At 45.7% G+C, this 15,116-nt stretch overlaps 2 non-coding genes and 1 pseudogene across 2 annotated transcripts; 1 reads left to right on the top strand and 2 right to left on the bottom strand.

The window, feature by feature from the left end:
- Window positions 1-6,288, top strand: part of LOC119307685 — a 9,834-nt pseudogene extending 3,546 nt beyond the window's left edge.
- A 2,861-nt stretch (window positions 6,289-9,149) lies between these two features.
- TRNAA-CGC lies at window positions 9,150-9,222 on the bottom strand. The gene has a single exon. It is a non-coding gene; the product is annotated as a tRNA-Ala (tRNA).
- Window positions 9,223-11,389: 2,167 nt separating this feature from the next.
- TRNAA-CGC lies at window positions 11,390-11,462 on the bottom strand. The gene has a single exon. It is a non-coding gene; the product is annotated as a tRNA-Ala (tRNA).
- Window positions 11,463-15,116: the final 3,654 nt, after the last annotated feature.

Below are 15,116 nucleotides of genomic sequence, written 5' to 3'. Positions count from 1 at the left end.
CCAGGACAACGCTGGGGCGGACGGGGGAGGCGCGGGTGGCGCCGCGAGAGCCGGTGCGGGCCACTGCAGCCAGGACGGCGCTGGGGCGGCCGGCGGCTGGAGCGACGGATGGCCCCCGGCGATCGCCACGGGGACCGAGTACCAGGGCAGGGCCGGCGGTCCGGAGGAGACGGCCGGCGGCGGAGGCGTTGGCGCCCCGTATGGACCGGCCAGGAACAGCCAGATTCCTTGGACCGCGACGACCAGATCGTTGAGGACGCCGGTCATGGCCTCTGGGGAGTAGACGAGCGGCGTGGTGGAGGGTGATGGCGGCGGACCCGTGGAGGGGGGCGGCGACTGGCCGGTCGATGCGCCGGCGGTGGAAGCCATCGGCGCCGAGGGAAGGACCAGCGTTGCCGTGGAGAGGATCGGCGATGGCGCGGCGGCGGTGGTGGCGAGGGGCAGCGACGGGCTTGGTGGTGGTGATGACATGGTCGAAACCAAGCTAGCTGATACCAAGCTGGTAGAAACTAGGGTTCTACCGGGTCTAGGCCGGAGGTTGTAGGGGAAGGAGGGAGCTGGTCGTGGACGAACACGCGGACGCCGGCGGCTGGGCACCGTCGTGCACGAGGAGGCGACGGCTGAGAGGGAGATGGCGCAGGGAAGGAGGCGGCTAGAGTTAGGTCTCCCGGCTCCCTAAGGAAGCCGAGCAAATATGATTGCTTCTTGCTTGATTAGATTGATACATCTCCTCTCCTTATATAGAGAGGTTTACTTGACTCCTAAGCAAACGATAAGATAATCGGGCTAAGCCCCTAATAACAATAAGATAACTTGGGCCACAACCCACAGGGCTAAGCCCCTAATATGACGGTCATAACAGCTATCGAGGTTCTAGAGGGGATATTGTCGTTTGTGGTTATGATGCTGGTTGTGTCTTCATCATGACTTGATTCCATGATGCTCCTGACGGAGTAGGTCTTTTGTCATTGTTTGCGCCACACCTTACATACCTCGAGTTGTTGTCTCTCTGGGCGTTATTGCCGGGGGTTTCACTTGGCGTTGCCAACCTCCCCGTCCTTTCTTTTTTCTCGCTCTTCCTTTTACTTCTTGTGTTGGCCTCAGCCTGGGCACTTGTCCTCCACAAGTTTTTTTTTCTTATTGCGTTGTGCTTCCAGTGCCTCCCCACCCCCACCCCTGCCCTCGATGTGCCCTGTTGGAATACAGTTCAGGTGGGCTTAGGCCCTCAGCAGACCTTCCAAAAAACTATGGGGATGACCTTTCAAAAAAACAATGGGGATGATGTGTCCTTGTTTAAAAAAAAAGATCCTGGCTTATTTTTTCAGAACCCAAGCTTATGAGAGTTTACAGATAGCATGTTTTGGTTTACTCATGCAAACTTTTATTGCTGGACCAAAACCAATTTTGCCAATTCTGGTTATCAGTATCCATGATATCTTGTTCATTTTCGCGAGGAGGATACCTCAGATTATGTTTTGTCCTTGGTCTTGTTTTTCGTGTTAAGGGTGTTGAAATATATGTGGATTGCTCAACCTTCTCCACCAGTTTGGACTGCTGCTTGTTCTTCTGTGTGCCCACCTTGGATCTTGGAGATTCCTTACCATCTTGGTTCATGATGTGGTTTTCTGTTTTGGTTAATTGTTAATGAAAGTTGAAAGCTTTTTCGTATCTACTATGTTTCATGGTTAACGTATGAAACATAAGAGACCAATAGCTATGATTCATATTAAATGTATATCCTGCTGCTCCATATTTATTTATACATTATAGTTGTGTACCACCAACCAGAACGTTTTTTTTTCATCAAATTGTGTATACTAACTAACTATTCCAATTACCTGTTTTATGATCATCTAAGATATTTTTTCTCGGCTGCTGTGAGAATTTTAAGGAATATGTGTTTCCTCTGGTTCATGCTGTCAAAGCTATGAGAGTGTCTGATTTTACCAATTAAATTTACGTAATAGCTTTAATTTCGAAAATTATTGTTGGATTGTTCAGGTTAGTGTTTGTTTTAATGATTGGTTAAGTTGAATGGTACCATGCTCGAAACAAAATTAGTTGTTACTGACCTTGTATGCATTTCTCATGATGATAAGCTTCGGGAGCTAGTTGATGCAGCGGTGAGGAGAGGTGTTGATATCCTTTGCGTCCAAGAAACCAAATGAAGAGGACAGAAGGCGAAGGAGGTGGAGGATACCGGCTTCAAGCTATGGTACATGGGAACGGCTGCAAACAGAAATGGCGTAGGCATCTTGATCAACAAGAGCCTCAAGTATGGAGTGGTAGACGTCAAGAGACATGGGGACCGGATTATCCTGGTCAAGCTGGTAGTTGAGGACTTGGTTCTCAATGTTATCAGCGCGTATGTCCCGCAAGTAGGCCACAATGAGAACACCAAGAGGGAGTTCTGGGAAGGCCCGGAAGACATGGTTAGGAGTGTACCGATTGGTGAGAAGCTCTTCATAGGAGGAGACCTCTATGGCCACGTGGGTACATCTAACACATGTTTTGAAGGGGCGCATGGGGGCTTTGGCTATGGCATCAGGAATCAAGAAGGAGAAGATGTCTTAAGCTTTGCTCTAGCCTACAACATGATTGTAGCCAACACCCTCTTTAGAAAGAGAGAATCACATCTGGTGACTTTTAGTAGTGGCCAACACTCTAGCCAGATTGATTTCATCCTCTCGAGAAGGGAAGATAGGCGTGCGTGCCTAGACTGTAAGGTGATACCTGGAGAGAGTGTTGTACCCCAGCATAAGCTGGTGGTTGCTGACTTCCGCTTTCGGATTCGTGTCCAGCGGGATAAGCGGGCTAAAGTCGCTAGAACGAAGTGGTGGAAGCTTAAGGGGGAGGTAGCTCAGGCGTTCAAGGAGAGGGTCATTAAGGAGGGCCCTTGGGAGGAAGGAGGGGATGCGGACAATGTGTGGATGAAGATGGCGACTTGCATTCGTAAGGTGGCCTCATAGGAGTTTGGAGTGTCCAGGGGAAGGAGAAGCGAAGATAAGGATACCTGGTGGTGGAATGATGATTTCCAGAAGGCGATTAAAGAGAAGAAAGATTGCTTCAGACGCCTATACCTAGATAGGAGTGCACACAACATAGAGAAGTATAAGATGGCGAAGAAAGCCGCAAAGCGAGCTGTTGGTGAAGCAAGGGGTCGGGCGTATGAGGACCTCTACCAACGGTTAGGCACGAAGGAAGGCGAAAGGGACATCTATAAGATGGCCAAGATCCGAGAGAGGAAGACGAGGGATATTGGCCAAGTCAAATGCATCAAGGACGGAGCAGGCCAACTCTTGGTGAAGGACGAGGAGATTAAGCATAGATGGCGGGAGTACTTCGACAAGCTGTTCAATGGGGAGAATGAAAGCTCTACCATTGAACTGGACGACTCTTTTGATGAGACCAGCATGTGTTTTGTGCGTCGAATCCATGAGTCTGAGGTCAAGGAGGCTTTAAAAAGGATGAAGGGAGGCAAGGCGATGGGCCCAGATTGTATCCCCATTGAGGTGTGGAAAGGTCTGGGGACATAGCGATAGTATGGCTAACCAGGCTTTTCAACCTCATTTTTCGGGCAAACAAGATGCCAGAAGAATGGAGATGGAGTATATTAGTACCAATCTTCAAGAACAAGGGGGATGTTCAGAGTTGTACTAATTACCGTGGAATTAAGTTGATGAGCCATACAATGAAGCTATGGGAGAGAGTCATTGAGCACCGCTTAAGAAGAATGACAAGCGTGACCAAAAACCAGTTTGGTTTCATGCCTGGGAGGTCGACCATGGAAGCCATTTTCTTGGTACGACAACTTATGGAGAGATATAGGGAGCAAAAGAAGGACTTGCATATGGTGTTCATTGACTTGGAGAAGGCCTATGATAAGATACCGCGGAATGTCATGCGGTGGGCCTTGGAGAAACACAAAGTCCCAGCAAAGTACATTACCCTCATCAAGGACATGTACGATAATGTTGTGACAAGTGTTCGAACAAGTGATGTCGACACTGATGACTTCCCGATTAAGATAGGACTGCATCAGGGGTCAGCTTTGAGCCCTTATCTTTTTGCATTGGTGATGGATGAGGTCACAAGGGATATACAAGGAGATATCCCATGGTGTATGCTCTTTGCGGATGATGTGGTGCTAGTTGACGATAGTCGGGCGGGGGTAAATAGGAAGTTAGAGTTATGGAGACAAACCTTGGAATCGAAAGGGTTTAGGTTGAGTAGGACTAAAACCGAGTACATGATGTGCGGTTTCAGTACTACTATGTGTGAGGAGGAGGAGGTTAGCCTTGATGGTCAGGTGGTACCTCAGAAGGACACCTTTCAGTATTTGGGGTCAATGCTGCAGGAGGATGGGGGTATTGATGAAGATGTGAATCATCGGATCAAAGCCGGATGGATGAAGTGGCGCCAAGCTTCTGGCATTCTCTGTGACAAGAGAGTGCCACAAAAGCTAAAAGGCAAGTTCTACAGGACGGCGGTTCGACCCGCAATGTCGTATGGCGCTGAGTGTTGGCCGACTAAAAGGCGACATGTTCAACAGTTAGGTGTGGCGGAGATGCGTATGTTGAGATGGATGTGTGGCCACACGAGGAAGGATCGAGTCCGGAATGATGATATACGAGATAGAGTTGGGGTAGCACCAATTGAAGAGAAGCTTGTCCAACATCGTTTGAGATGGTTTGGGCATATCCAGGGCAGGCCTCCAGAAGCTCCAGTGCATAGCGGATGGCTAAAGCGTGCGGAGAATGTCAAGAGAGGGCGGGGTAGACCGAATTTGACATGGGAGGAGTCCGTTAAGAGAGACCTGAAGAATTGGGGTATCACCGAAGAGCTAGCTATGGACAGGGTTGCATGGAAGCTTGCTATCCATGTGCCAGAGCCATGAGTTGGTTGCGAGATCTTATGGGTTTCACCTCTAGCTTACCCCAACTTGCTTGGGACTAAAGGCTTTGTTGTTGTTGTTGTTGTTGTTGTTGTTATGTGTTATGCCATTATTTTGATTCACTTTTATGCAACTCATATGTTGGATTATCAATCCACACAGGTATATAAGGAACTAAAACTTCGTTTTAGCTCTTTTTTCTTTCTGCGATAAAACTTTGTTGGAACTGATAACTTACTGGAAGTGGATGAGTTCAATAATAATTTAGCATTATTTTCATGTTGCCATTTTCTCGTTTGACATGCTACCTTCTTTTTCTGTAGATATATCAATGTACACAACTATTATTATTTTAACCTCTGTTACCACCATTTTCCCCCCTAAAGAGCGTGCCTTCTGTTTTTTTAGTGAACCTATATGACACCTTACGGTGTGTTCTTGCTGTCAGGTTGTTGATCAATGCTTTTTTTATCTAACTGAAGTACTACAATTTGCAGAACTAATGGGTTGAAAAGCCTTCGGCTAGTTAACTGCATGAAAGTCTCACACAAAGGCTTGGTTGCTCTGGGCAAGAGATCCCCCCATCTGGAGGAACTTGAGCTTACTACCTGCTCCATCTATATTTCAATGAAGGCTGTTGGCCAAGCATTCCCACAGCTGAAGCGGCTGCGCCTGAACAACCGGTGAGTCAATGTTGAGTGTGAAGAACAGTTCGATAACCACCGTGTCCTCGACATTGCCAGCAGCATGCCTGAGCTACGTCACCTTCAGCTCTTCGCCAATCGGCTCCGCAATTGTGCACTTGCTGCCGTACTTGACAACTGCCACCACCTCGAGTCCCTTGATCTGCGCCAGTGCTTCAACATCCACATCGATGCAGAGCTGCGGGCGAAGTGTGCAAGGCTTAGAGACGTGAGGCTACCCAAGGACTCAACCAATGATTACGACCACGAGGCGTACATTGAGACGCTCGAGCTGAATTCCCTTCCACTTCTTTTTGCCCACGATGGTGTTTTTACACAGCAATACCCCATCCATGGATCTGACCACAGTGATGAGGACGATCAGGAAGATCTGGACGTAGCTCTTGGTCATTTGGCTTTATGATAGATGGTTACCATGGGCATGGGCTGATCGTATATGGCAACTTAAAGAAGTTCACAATGGTCATCTGGAGTCCTGTTTGTGGTACGAGCCGAACATGTCCGTGTGTGTATGTCGTCCATGATAAGAAGGCACGCCGGATTCGGTTCCTTTTTGTGTCGAGAATTTTGCTAGCCTTGTCTTCTCCTTTGTAAACAGTATGTACCTTATATTTACTAAATAACAATATGTACCTTATTACATACAGAGTATATTTTGAAGAAAGAAATGAAGGACCCTCATCCTCTGCATCTGCACATAACCATCTTCTATTGCTGAGTTGCTTGTCTAGAGGATGAAAACGGGGCTTTCGGGACCAAAAGACACTCGGGATTGCTCCAACAATACTAGATACATCTAGATACATCTGTTTGAGCGTCAAGTAATTTCGGTTGGTGGGAGTATATTGGTTGAACAAAATGCGTGGTATCATCTCTGACTGCATTTGTTGAACAAATCTGTGCTTTGATTTGGCTGCACGCAGTCGTCAGAGACTGTGTACATACAACTACAACTGAGACGTATAATCTCGTGGATAACCTCCAAACAGTTGAAAACTCTAATTCTTCTAAAAATAAAACCTATTGAGATTTGGGACTTACAAACATAGAGCCGCATAACTTCACACGTATTTGAGCCTTAAGTCTAGCGTCCAACCCAGAGGACCAGTTACCGAACATATTAGTGATGTTTACGGTGGTAAATTAAAGATAAGATCAACAGTTAGCCAAATCAAACTTGCAAAAGAGCAAAACAGATGATGGATTGTTTGATCTATCACAGTAACAATACTTCTTTTAGTCTTTCGCTAAGACCACTTCCTACAAAAATACTATCATTTATGTTTTTTTATCTCTATTAATGGGAGTTATCAAATAAGTTTTTGAGGAAATTGTGACCCTCATTGAACATAGAGACATCTGGCTCATGCGATAAGTTAACCTTCATTAAAACATATGTACCAGGTGAAGCCATTTTGTCCATTTGTCACCAGCAAGTGCAAGCCGAAAGGCGATATTCAGCAGAACCTCGGCCATAACCGCTCGCAACGAAAACATGTATTCGCTAAATGATGTTGTAAAGAGGTGGGGTTTAGAGAATGTGTTGTCTTTCTCCTAATCAAGTGCCTTCCCAGAACCTTATACCAAACCATAGCCAATAGATAAAAAGCCTTTGCTCAAAAATTATTCTTGACACTAACCATATGAAGCTCAACAGAAACTTATGGTAGCATTTACATAGCGTAAGATGGACATGCCTCCATCAATCAAGTGTGGGATAAGATTATCAACCTGTCCATCCGGCTTAGCCCTTGCAATAAGGATGCTCAGCATATCGACAACAATGTTAAAGAATTGATGACATATTTGGTCAGCACAACATGGATGTTAGATGTCATAAGGTTCAAACTCGGAAAATTAGAGATAAAATACAGATAAGTCCGTTTTGAGTTGCGAAGCCGTGATCGTTGAACTGTTTTGTATGATGTTCGAAATGTAGTGCTCCGTTTTGGCAACAAGGTTAATTGAACAAAATATAAAACATTAAAGTAGTACAAAACACAATTAACATAAAAAGCACAAAAATACTATCATTTATGTTTTTTTATCTCTATTAATGGGAGTTATCAAATAAGTTTTTGAGGAAATTGTGACCCTCATTGAACATAGAGACATCTGGCTCATGCAATAAGTTAACCTTCATTAAAACATATGTACCAGGTGAAGCCATTTTGTCCATTTGTCACCAGCAAGTGCAAGCCGAAAGGCGATATTCAGCAGAACCTCGGCCATAACCGCTCGCAACGAAAACATGTATTCGCTAAATGATGTTGTAAAGAGATGGGGTTTAGAGAATGTGTTGTCTTTCTCCTAATCAAGTGCCTTCCCAGAACCTTATACAACACCATAGCCAATAGATAAAAAGCCTTTGCTCAAAAATTATTCTTGACACTAACCATATGGAGCTCAACAGAAACTTATGGTAGCATTTACATAGCGTAAGATGGACATGCCTCCATCAATCAAGTGTGGGATAAGATTATCAACCTGTCCATCCGGCTTAGCCCTTGCAATAAGGATGCTCAGCATATCGACAACAATGTTAAAGAATTGATGACATATTTGGTCAGCACAACATGGATGTTAGATGTCATAAGGTTCAAACTCGGAAAATTAGAGATAAAATACAGATAAGTCCGTTTTGAGTTGCGAAGCCGTGATCGTTGAACTGTTTTGTATGATGTTCGAAATGTAGTGCTCCGTTTTGGCAACAAGGTTAATTGAACAAAATATAAAACATTAAAGTAGTACAAAACACAATTAACATAAAAAGCACAAAAATACTATCATTTATGTTTTTTTATCTCTATTAATGGGAGTTATCAAATAAGTTTTTGAGGAAATTGTGACCCTCATTGAACATAGAGACATCTGGCTCATGCGATAAGTTAACCTTCATTAAAACATATGTACCAGGTGAAGCCATTTTGTCCATTTGTCACCAGCAAGTGCGAGCCGAAAGGCGATATTCAGCAGAACCTCGGCCATAACCGCTCGCAACGAAAACATGTATTCGCTAAATGATGTTGTAAAGAGATGGGGTTTAGAGAATGTGTTGTCTTTCTCCTAATCAAGTGCCTTCCTAGAACCTTATACCAAACCATAGCCAATAGATAAAAAGCCTTTGCTCAAAAATTATTCTTGACACTAACCATATGGAGCTCAACAGAAACTTATGGTAGCATTTACATAGCGTAAGATGGACATGCCTCCATCAATCAAGTGTGGGATAAGATTATCAACCTGTCCATCCGGCTTAGCCCTTGCAATAAGGATGCTCAGCATATCGACAACAATGTTAAAGAATTGATGACATATTTGGTCAGCACAACATGGATGTTAGATGTCATAAGGTTCAAACTCGGAAAATTAGAGATAAAATACAGATAAGTCCGTTTTGAGTTGCGAAGCCGTGATCGTTGAACTGTTTTGTATGATGTTCGAAATGTAGTGCTCCGTTTTGGCAACAAGGTTAATTGAACAAAATATAAAACATTAAAGTAGTACAAAACACAATTAACATAAAAAGCACAAGATTTTCTTATACAAAATGGAGATGCAGGGAATCGAACCCTGTGCCTCTCGCATGCGAAGCGAGCGCTCTACCATATGAGCTACACCCCCATTTGATGACTAAGTTGGGAACTGGGCATATATAACCTGGTGACTGGCGTCCCTCCAAGGAGGTAAACATCAAGATACATCCTCGTCTCCAGAGCTTCAGTTATCTCAAACCCTAACTCTCTACCTGTGGTTTACTTGGCCATTTGACCTTGCCTTGACTTTTATCATGTTGATGCTTTTATCTCACCATATCTTTGTAATCACCTTAGTGTACTTGTTGAACTCCCCTTAGAAATTCTTTAGGCTCATCTTTATATCCTAAACTTGCTACTCCCTCCGTCCGGAAATACTTGTCATTGAAATGGATGTATCTAGATGTATTTTAGTTCTAGGTACATCCATTTTGATGACAAGCAATTCCGGACGGAGGGAGTATTAATTAATTAATATTTGCAATTGTACCTATTCACCCCCATCCCACCCTCCAGGTCTATCTCGATCCTTTTAGATCCCCAAGTCAAACTTAACAATGAGACATACTCCAACTTGTTCACAACTTATTACCTCAAATCATATTACAAGAGCATACGCGTGTTTGGATGCCTTCCACGCCACTGTACGCTTGGCCCGGATGATTCCTGGGTTCTGCCTCAGAGATGTTTGCTTCATGTTCTCACAGAAAAGATGTGTGCCTGGCCTGGCCGTCCCTGACATGTGATTAGCCTGGTTCGACTAGGAATAAGAAATTGAAAAGGAAATATTTAGCCCAGGCAGCCTCATTAGCCTGGTCCAGGTGTCCCTCTCCATGTGCCTGGCGTGCTACAGTAGCAGCCTGGCAGTAATAAATCATCAGTAATTGTATGCTTGTTCTATGAAAATATTTTAAATAGCTAACGCACATCAGCCTGGCAAGGACAAGAACCAAATAGGCGGGTGGCAGGCGAGCCTGGCCAGGCAAAATTTTGCTTCGTCCTAGGCGCTATCCGGGCATCTTATTTCTAAAGTACATTCGCGAGGCCTCTAACCAAACACGCTCTATATTCCTATACGGTGGCTAGCCTGCCTCTAATCAAGCACGCTCTATATGCCTAATTGAATGGAGGTCTTCCGCAAATGAATTTCCGATGGCTAAAGCTAGATCGATCTAAAGTTCTCAGCGTGATTGGCGGCTTAGAGCACTTCAACCCTGATATCGATTGTACGTAGCTTCAATGTAGGAATATGATGTTGTTGTCTTGGCCTCGGGGTTTTTATATAACGTCCAACCTTGACTCTCAAGTTGAACTTGTCAATGAGATAGACTCCCAACTTTTTCCCATCAAACGAAAGAACCCTCTCTAGGTCCAGGATGAACCCGAAGTGTTGCTTCGAAACTTTTAGCATGTTCCTTGCATGTGATGAGAGCTAAACTTTCTAACGAGAAGGCATGAAACGATTTTTGCTCAGCTCAACCTAGATGTAGATGTTATAAGATTCAATCCCGGAAAATTAGGGAGAAAATACACACAAGTCCATTTTGGTTTGCGAAGCGTAGTGTGTTGTACTCCCTCCGTTCCTAAATATAAGTCTTTGTAGAAATTTCACTATGAGCCACATGCGGATGTATGCAAATGCATTTTAGAGTGTAGATTCACTTATTTTGCTATGTTTGGCAACGTGGTTAAATTGACCAAATATAAAACATCAAAATAGTACAAAACGTTATACGGCAATAAAATAAAATACAAGGGAAAACCAATAGAGAAAATAAAACGTTGTATGGCAATAAACATAAAATACAAAGAAAACCCCAATATGTCCGGATGGACCCGAAGTGTTGCTTAGAAACTTTTAGCATGTTTTTTACATGTGATGAGGGCTAAACTTTCTTTGCTCAGCTCAACGTGGATGTAGATGTTATAAGATTCAATCCCGAAAAATTAGAGAGAAAATACACACAAGTTCATTTTGGGTTGCGAAGCATAGTGTGTTGTACTCCCTCCGTTCCTAAATACAAGTCTTTGTAGAGATTTCATTATAAATCACATACAGATGTATGTAAATACAGTGTAGATTCACTCATTTTGCTGCGTTTGGCAACAAGGTTAAATTGACCAAATATAAAACATCAAAATAGTACAAAACGTTATATGGCAATAAACATAAAATACAAGGAAAAACCAATAGAGAAAAATAAAACGTTATACGGCAACAAACATAAAATACAAGAAAGAACTAATAGAGAAAATGGAGGTGCGGGGAATCGAACCCCGTGCCTCTCGCATGCGAAGCGAGCGCTCTACCATATGAGCTACACCCCCATTTGATGTCAGCCTCGGGAAGTGATGCTATATAACAGAAACATACGCCGTCGCCGGAGAAGACGACAGGGAGGTCCTTGCGGCCGGCCGAGACGCGGAAGGCCGGAAGAAGGAATTCGAGCCAGGCCCGTCCATCCATCCACACACATCTCCACGGTCGGACCGCATCAGGCTGGCCCAGCCCATTCTACCACTGGCGGTCGCGGTCGCGACGTCTTCGCCCGTCGTCTTCCTCTTTCCCTCGCATTCGGCTTCTTTCCTCTCTTCCCACTCTCCGTTGTTCGGGCGTGAACCCTGAAAGGCCACTATCCATCCATCCATGTGGCTGTTGCTTCACGCCAAGGAATTGAATCGGCGATGAACAATGCTGCCGCTTGAAGGAGAAATAATGGCGTTTTTTTCTTTTCTTTCTGAAAAAAAAACCATCTCCACTCCACACATGTTTCTTATGAAATGAATGCAGTGTGACGCATCGATCGCGAGCAGCGCGGCTACGAAAGAGAGGAGCGCAATGATGCACCAGCAGCGGTCGCATCGACCATCATTGGCGCGAGCTGTTTAGATACAGAAAGTCGAAGAGGCAGAGAAAGGAAGAAAGAAAGTTAAAGGGAGAGAGATCGATCTCTTTGTTTGACGTGACTGCTCAGCCCCGTGTGGGTGCGGCTTGATTGCTTTGTCCTTCCCTTCGCCACCAAACCAAAGTTTTAGAAAGCTTCTGTGTTATCTGAAGCAATTTTCTCAACTTTCTTTCAGCGTCGAAAAATCACAAGAGACAGGAGGAGAGGAGGACACCGAACCCGGACTCGATCCCTCTACTAGTTTTTTAAAGAGCAATCGCTTCGTGATTTGATCCAGTGCATATGCATGCATGGATGCATCCTTGACTCTGAGCTTTTCATAATTGAAATATATTGCAACTACTACCCGTGGAAATGAAAGTCATATGGGCCATTTGATATTCGCCGTGATTTTAAATAAAGCACCAAACCGAAAAATCTACTATTGTAATTTTTGGATGTCACGTCCTCTGGAGCCCGCGTAGATAAGATTCAGTGTGTCCCACATGAATGAATTTGTATAGCAAAACAGATAGCGTCATACGGAAGCATAGCCAGCCCATCGATCGATCGCGTATCTCGCAGCAGCCGGCGCGGCAGAGACGTGGAATCGATGGCTCGACGGCGCAGCCGGGGCGGACAGTCAAGGTTCAGTTCCAGTCACGCAGTCGATGCTGTAGCAGTAAAAGTTTGTCCCAAACGCAGAGCGTGTGGGCCGTGGTAAATCAATTGCCGTACAGTACGTGTGGTTGAACGACTGTCGCACGAGCCGGCCAGTGCAATCAATGCGCAGCGTCTCACTCTCTCGCCCATGCGCAGACAGCCGGGTCCAAAACCACCACTGTCGCTCTCGCTCTCGCTCACGCAATTTTACCGCTTCACCGCAGTGTTGCAGACTTTGCAGTAACTCGAGGAATATACAAGTACTCGCTCCGTTTTTTTAGTCCGCATACAAGATTTGATCAAAGTCAAGCTTTGTAGTGTTTGACTAATTTTATATTAAAAAATACAAACATTTACAATATGAAATCAATATTATCAGATGCACCATGAAACGTATTTCCATACTATATAGTTTTAGTATCGTAGATGTTCATATTTTTTTATATAAATTTGATCAAACTTTGTGTAGTTTGACTTTGATCAAATCTTATATGCGGAGTAAAAAAAAACGGAGTGAGTATATCGCCGGAAATTTTCAACGGGAGATGATTACACGTCTTGGTCCGCGGGAATTTTACAGGAAATTACTACCAGCAAATTTATGCACTATTATATCTTCTCCCTTTTCTTTCTTTCTACTCCCTCCGTTTCTAAATATTTGTCTTTTTAAAGATTTTAACAGGTGACTACATACGGAGCAAAATGAGTGAATCTACACTCTATAATATGTTTACATATATCCGTATGTGGTAGTCCAATTAAAATGTCTCGAAAGATAAATATTTAGGAACAGAGGGAGTAGAAAAACTGAGTGGTGGTGGATCTGACCGCGCCTTCGTTTTTCCGTTTTCTGGGCGACGCGTTTCGTTTTTCAGTGAGACGCCGCACAGGTGGAACGTATGCGTCGTCATTGATTATCAAGCGTGCACAATGATCGCGAGTCGCAGTCACTGTGAGACATTAGCACGTCCTTTTCCACTCGAACCGTATCGGTCCGGCCCTACGCGCGCGTCTTTGACCGTCCGGACCACATCGGACGGTCCAGGCGCGAACCACTGACCAATCGATCGACCAATCAACTACTGTTGGTACTCCCAAGTGATTCTCCCGTAGTTCACTTCAAATTTGCGACTGACAAACATAATTCACGTCGTTCAATTTTTACAAAAGCAGATTTGTGAAGCTGAAGCGGAGACGACCAGCAGACACGGACATTGACAATTACATTTTTTTAGAAAAAGAAGATCACCCCCCGGCCTCTGCATCTGGACAATGCATGCAGCCATTTTATTAATTATTCATCAAAGACCTTATAAAGAAATACAACAATAGGTCTGAAGCCACCGTCTATGCGACAAATGTCACTACTCCTATCCAGCTGATGAAGGGATGCTGATAGTCCGGGCCTAATACCATAGACCTCGCAGACAAGCCTAACATCTAAGACCTGAGGCCCCAACCAAGCCACTTGCCGGGTATGGGCACACACCGGTCCGGCGAGCTCTCAGATGCCGCCGCAGCCAACTGCCACCACTCCATCTTCAGATCTGTACTGATGCATCATCCGTGTCCGGTCTACCTGTCGTCAACGTCACCACGGCGCCCAACGACGCCACCACCCTGCGCGCGAACTACTGAGCACGTTGCGGTCGCCGCCGGTACACCTCAGCACAATGCCGCCAAGTACCACCGGCCGACACAGCTTGAAGTCTCTGGAAGATCTGTCGTGCGTAGCACCTGCCGACCAGGCATGACAAAGCGTGGCACCTGTCGGTCAGGCATGACTTGACATCTCCACCGAAGCTCCATGCTAGACGAAGCCACTCCACCTTCTGCCTCTGACCACCAGCACTACTCCACAAACGATGCTCCCAAGAGAGAAACACCACCGCAGTGCCGCCATCGTCCGATCTGGAAGATCAGATCCTAGGGTTTCCCCCAGAGCAGCACGAGTGTGTCGACATAAGTCACACAACGATGCCTTCATCAAGGTAACGACGTAGATCGCCGCCATCGGCTTGGTTTTCACCGGTAATTATGTCTCCCCGACTTGCAACCAGTACTGGATCACGGATCTGGAGATTCGGACACCCAGCCTCAGGCCGACCCCCTCTGACGGAAGAGATGACCACCACCGCCGGTCGCATCGGTCAGAACAGATCTGACCGGAGATGCCGCCGCCGCCGGTCTGAAGGCAGTTTGCACGCCACCGCAGCCTAGCTGGCCGCCGCCGCCGCCCGCAACCGCCGCCCGAAAAAGCCGGCCGCTGCGCTCGCAGCCACGCCGCCGTCCGAGGCTGGGCCGCCCGCCGCGCCTAGCCGCCGCCCGAGGACGGGCCGGCCACCCGCCACCTGCCGCACCCATCAGCCGCGCCACAGAACTCAGATCAACCGCGCCCCAACCCGAAGACGCGTGAGAGAGGAGATCCCTCGCC

The sequence above is a fragment of the Triticum dicoccoides genome, chromosome 5B (genome assembly GCF_002162155.2).
Source record: "Triticum dicoccoides isolate Atlit2015 ecotype Zavitan chromosome 5B, WEW_v2.0, whole genome shotgun sequence".
NCBI classification, from domain to species: domain Eukaryota; kingdom Viridiplantae; phylum Streptophyta; class Magnoliopsida; order Poales; family Poaceae; genus Triticum; species Triticum dicoccoides.
This window is presented reverse-complemented; position numbering and strand designations above follow the sequence as displayed.